At 44.0% G+C, this 5,795-nt stretch overlaps 1 pseudogene; it reads right to left on the bottom strand.

The window, feature by feature from the left end:
• Positions 1–3,801: 3,801 nt before the first annotated feature.
• Positions 3,802–3,923, bottom strand: LOC149449860 (U2 spliceosomal RNA; annotated as a pseudogene).
• Between the last annotated feature and the right edge of the window lie 1,872 nt (positions 3,924–5,795).

A 5,795-nucleotide genomic window follows, 5' to 3' on the forward strand; every position in this document is an offset into this window, starting at 1 on the left:
CCTTGTTTAGGGCACACAATCTTACTAACCTATGCCCCATCTCCTTGCTCCCCATTTCCTCCAAGCTCCTTGAAAGCCTGGTCTACAACCAACTGAGTGACCACCTCAATAATAACAACCTTCTTGATTCCCTTCAGTCTGGACTTCACCCTCAACACTCCACAGAAATTGCTCTTCTAAAACTCACAAACAATTTACTAACAGCTAAAACCAATGGACACTATTCTGTACTCCTACTTCTGAACCTTTTGGTTGCCTTTGATACATTTGACCACCCCCTCCTCCTCAAAAAACTTTACTCCTTTGGTCTCCATGACTGTACTTTTCATCGGTTCTCATCCTACCTATCCCACAGCACCTTCAGCATCACTTACAATCCTACTTCCTCCTCTCCTCCTCCTTTCTCCATCAGGGTACTCCAAGGTTCCGCTCTTGTGCCTCTCATTTTCTCCATCTACACTTCCTCTTTGGGTCAGCTGATAGCCTCCCATGGATTTCAAGATCATTTCTACACTGACAGAGCCTAAATCTATCTCCTTACCTCTTAGCTCACAACATCATTTTCCTCACGCATCAATCATTTACTGATCGACATATCAGTCTGGATGTCACACTCCTTCCTTGAACTCAGTCTATCCAAAACCAAGCTCATAATATTTGCTCCCATACATGCCTCTTCCCCTAACTTCTCAAGATCAATGGCACAACCATCAATCCATCCCCCATGCCAGGCTGCTAGGTGTAATCCGGGACTCTGAACTCTTCTTTCAGTTCCACACCCAATCACTTTCCAAAGCTTTCCACCCCAACCTCCATAACATATCCAACATATGCCCCTTCCTAACCAATGACACCACAAAGCTTCTAATTCACTCTCTGGTCATCTCTTATTTTGACTACTGCAACCCCCTCCTCATTGTAATACCTTTACTTATCCCCCCTTCAGTCCACCATGAATTCTGCTGCCAGACACGTCCATCTTAACAACTGTTTATCTTCTAGATTGTAAGCTCCAAGGAGCAGGGCCCTCGAACCCCTCGTGTATTGTATTGTAATGTTACTGTACTGTCTCCCATTATAATGTACAGCGCTGAGCAAACCGTTGGCGCTATATAAATACTGTATAATAATAAATAATAATAATTGTCTGCTACTCATCCCTGCCAATCCGTTCATTGACTGCCACTCATCCAACAAATTAAATTAAAAATACTAACAATAACTTTCAAAGCCATCCACAACTCAACCCCTAGCTACATCACTAACCTAGTCTCAAAATACCAAATCTCTAGCTCCCTTGTCACTTCCTCTCATGCTCGCCTCCTGGGCTTTTCTGAGCCTCTCCCATCCTATGGAACTCCCTACCCAAATCTCTCTGGCTATCTCCTACTCTGTCCACTTTGAGTGCTAGTTCTTATATATATTCGGATTGGATGTGGTTTGAACCCTATCCAATCCTCATGACATGTGAAACAACATTTCTTCCTATGGTGCGTGTTCACATATGTGCAATGCACTGGTAGTGCGGATTCAGTGCAGATTGAAAAAGAGTCCTATCTGATTTCTGAGCAGCGCGGTCCGGTTCAGTTGCGGATTGCAGGATATTGTGAACCACTTCTGAATCGCACATGTCATCAGTTGTGAACAGGATTTCAGTTCAGGATCAGGTTTCAGCACAGTTTGCTCCCCCTTCCCCTTCTCTCCACCTCATCCAACCCTGCCCTAAACCTGTGAACAGTACAATCCATTTCACAAAAAAACTGTCCTGAACTGCTGAACAAGTAGATTGCAATCCGCACTGATACTAGACCTTGAAATCCAGAAAGCACATGCGTGAATCGGTGATCCCTGAAACCTTTCTCTTCAGAAAAGCCTATCCCACCTCCACCTAGCAATAGTATTTCTACATTCACCATTAGCTCACCCCCCACAGCTGATTACTCTTGTATTGAATTTTATTGTAACTGTACTATCTGCCCTCATGTTGGAAAGCTCAGAACAAATTGTTGGTGCTATATAAATCCTGAATAATAATAAAAAAAACAATAAATGCTGCTATATAAAGCAACTACAGGGTAACCATTTCAGAGAAGCGAATTGGGTCATAATCCTCATTAAGCCCAGATGGATAGCCTGTTAATCCACTAGACTTCTGTACAGATCACCCCCTCTGTAAGATCTCAAAACCTTATCAACAACAATGAATTTAAAGCCAGCAACCATATACGGTATCTCATTTCAAAATAATACCTATGAACTGGCAAAACTCTCCGTTCCTTTCTTACTGAATAACAGAGCTGGAAGATTTTGTCCTTTACCCTTTGAGTAGTCTCCTAGTAGTATAGTACAATATAGTATCCTATACAAAGAATAGTCACAAATAAAAAATATTTCAATTGTCATCCCTTTTCCCGAAGGAAATCCAGTCCACAATGTAAAAGTGCCAATTGTGATTTCTGCCTCTTTAGTGCCAAAAGATTTGCCAAATAGTATTAAAGACTCTGCCACCTCCCCCACAATATGAAAGGGCCTCTTACCAGACCAGATGGACCATAAAATTGTAAATGGTCATAATGTACTCAGCATTTATGTTGTATGGATCCAGCTCCACCACAGCAGATCGATAACCGCAATCACAGATAACATCAGAGGATAAAAAACAAAAGTGTATCCATAGTGAAGTACGCTCAAAGACTTCTTCTTTATTAAAATTTACGTTCCCATCCACTTATAAAAATACACAAATAAAAAAGCTTTGCTTACATAAAAGCAATGAGGCAAGCTGATAATTCTGGCATATAACTTACCTGTAAGTACAAGTCACCATGCGGTGTTTACTACCACTTTAAATATCTTATCTCGGCACTTGCAATTTGCAATTTTCAATGGTGCTGGTGCCTGCTCTCTCAGTACTGCTTCCCAGTCTTCACAAGAATAACAGAGAAGAGCAGGGGAGTGTCTTGCCAATCCTAGGGTATTGGGCTGTGTGCTTCTCTGGATGCGCACAGTGTAGGAAGACAGAACTTCTTTTTTTTAAGTCTGCGAAAGTGCGAAAAATGAAAATCCGTAAATGAACAAAAGACGTGCAAGTGCAAAACACCAGCACAAAAAAGTGCACTTCGCCGTGTGCTTTTTGTCCACCCCCAATGGGGTAGGACCTCTACCCTGATCCCCCGGGCCACAAGGCTCCTGACAGGGACAAATGGTTTCCAACATGATCCACCTAACCAAAAGGCTTGGCAGACCCCTTTCCTTGTGGCCAGCCAAAGCTGACCACCAAGTACATGGTCGAGGATCGGGGGAGGAAGGAACCTAAGGGCCATACATCCTCCCCCTAGATGTCAGGACAGGCCCGAAGACCCACACCCTCCATCCAGTGATGTAAAAAACACACACATAAGTGAAAGGTGACAAACACGTGGAGAAAATAAATACTGTAAAATAAATACATATGTGTGCACTGGCTAGGCCCTGAGGCCCATAGCAAAAAAAAGCACCCTGGACTTAGCAAAAAGGTCTAGCCCTTAAAGGCGCAGTGCAGAAAAAGTGTTTAGAACTGTGACCATGTGCACTTTTCACACGTTGGGCTCCCACCCCCAAGTGTTACTAGGAGCACCCCTGGGTCAACCACTACCAGGGGCACAGTTCCGCAGATTTTCTGCCTCATGGCCCCTGGCCAGACAAGGTAGACCCATTCAAATCAGATTTTCCTAAGGGAATTACTCCCATGTCTCAACTGCCTGTGAGCACCCTGGTTTCTGTTCCAGCCAGTACTAGCCTTCAGAGCCCCCATCGTACCAGCAGGGGTACTATACAGCCAGTCATCCTCAGCAAAAGGCAAGAATAACAGCGGAGCACCCCTACTGGACACTGATAAGAACAGATAAAACACTTGATCTTAGCCAAAAGGCCAAGACAGGAAGACAGAACTCTAGTCCGTGCAAGCAAGGGTGGCTCCACAGGATGCTGCAAGAGAATGTTGCCACCCATTAAAGCAAAGTTCCCTCAACACAGGCAGCTTGATGTGTGTTTCACAGTGTGGTGTTCTTATTTTTAAAAACAACTACAACAAAATAGGAGCCTGTGAAAGGGGCCTTTACAACCCCCAAAATCCATTTTTTGCAAGTTTCTTATTGACACCCCCTATTTTGAAGGGTCTGGGTAAAAGATCCTTTTGGATTGTATGTGTGAGGTTTTATATTTCTGTTGGTGTCCCCGTTGAGGAAATTCACCCCCTTTACTTGTCCTATTTACTGTTATCACCAAAAGTGAAAGAAAATCCCAAATTTTGGGCTGTCACTAGAGTGGGAAAAGAGTGGAATCTTCCAGTGGAGACACTAGTTCTGGTTACCCTGGCCACAACAAGGGATTCCCTCACTTTTGAGAGATTTCCTCTCACTTCCTGTTTTGGCTATGAACCAGGAAGTGAAAGGAAATCTCCCCAAAAAGACAGAGAGAGCAAACAAAAACTGACAGGGATTATAACCCTCCCTCACTCCATCCAAAATGAGAAAAAAGGTATTCCTCTAGTTCTAGTTTAACTGCAGCAGAGAAAAGTTGTAACTGTGCATTTAGCTGTTTGCTTTCAGTTTTGAACCAACACTTACATAAGGTTGTATTTGTATGAAACTGTCCTTTCTTCAAATATATTTAGAACTTCATTTATTATAGCTGGCTTAATTATTAAAGTAAAAAACAGTAAGGAACTGCCAGAGGTTTTTGGGGTCCTTATAATTTTTTCCAACATCTTAACATGTACCTGCAATGGTTCCATCAATCACTTATTTAATAGGGGCATTCACACAGGTAGCGCTACCCTCTTGAGGGCCTCTTAGGTTTTGGGTCCTCCTAAGCTCTGCACAGCCAGGCAACACTTTTCCACACTTTTATCCAAGGTCAGTGAACAGTCCATGAGCTTGGAACTGAACATCTTGGAGGACAAAATCCTTAGGCAAAATGGCAAGAATCCAGAAAACAGCACAAAATGGACCCTAGGCTCTCTACCCCTTCAGGAGTGGCACTTCCCTTCTGACAGATTAGCACACAGTCTTGGCAAGGAGCATTTGGTCCCCCTAAGTGAACCTCCTCAGACCCCAGATGAAAATCTCCTCACCCACCTAGCTGTCTTGGGAGTATCTCGGAGCAAGGGATTCTGAGACACACATAGAATGTAGTCCCAGGGAGAACTAGTTGGGTATTGCATCTGACTGCCCTCTCACTTCTTTGGCCCAGGGGGTATAGAAGTACTCACACTGTCCTGTTCCTGTAGCTTAATGGGTGAAGCTGCGTTACGCTGGGATGGCTCCTTCCCTGCTGCCAGGCTGTCTTTCCCCGGTAGACTGTGGGACAGTGCAGGTCCTTCTGTCTAGTTTCAGCATGTAGGCAGAGCCCCCTCCTCTGGGGCCCCCTCCCAGGCTCCACACCCGCAGCACTTCTTCACTCCATCTTCCACCCAACTCCCCTGCTGACCAGGCTGTCTCATATTTAAGGGCTGACCTAACCACCATGCCAGCCCTCTTGCCTGGGGATTGGGCAGATTCCCCTAATTATGCAGATCAGCCCCTCCTCACACCTTCTCCAAGTTTCTAGAGCAGGGGGAGGTATCAGAGAACTGATCTGCAGATTCCTCCCGCTTTAACGTCAAGTAACCTTACTTACTCACTCCCAGGCTGAATCATAGCCAGACTTCAAGCAAGTCTCTAACAAAACATACTATTGTCAGATCAAACTATTTCTTTTTTTTTCGTACTTGTATTTTTAAAAGAAATGTACATTTTTTTTTAAATTGAAAATGT

The sequence above is a fragment of the Staurois parvus genome, unplaced genomic scaffold, assembly GCF_062004578.1.
Source record: "Staurois parvus isolate SC_StPar_1 unplaced genomic scaffold, SC_StPar_1.0 ptg000599l, whole genome shotgun sequence".
Lineage (NCBI taxonomy): Eukaryota > Metazoa > Chordata > Amphibia > Anura > Ranidae > Staurois > Staurois parvus.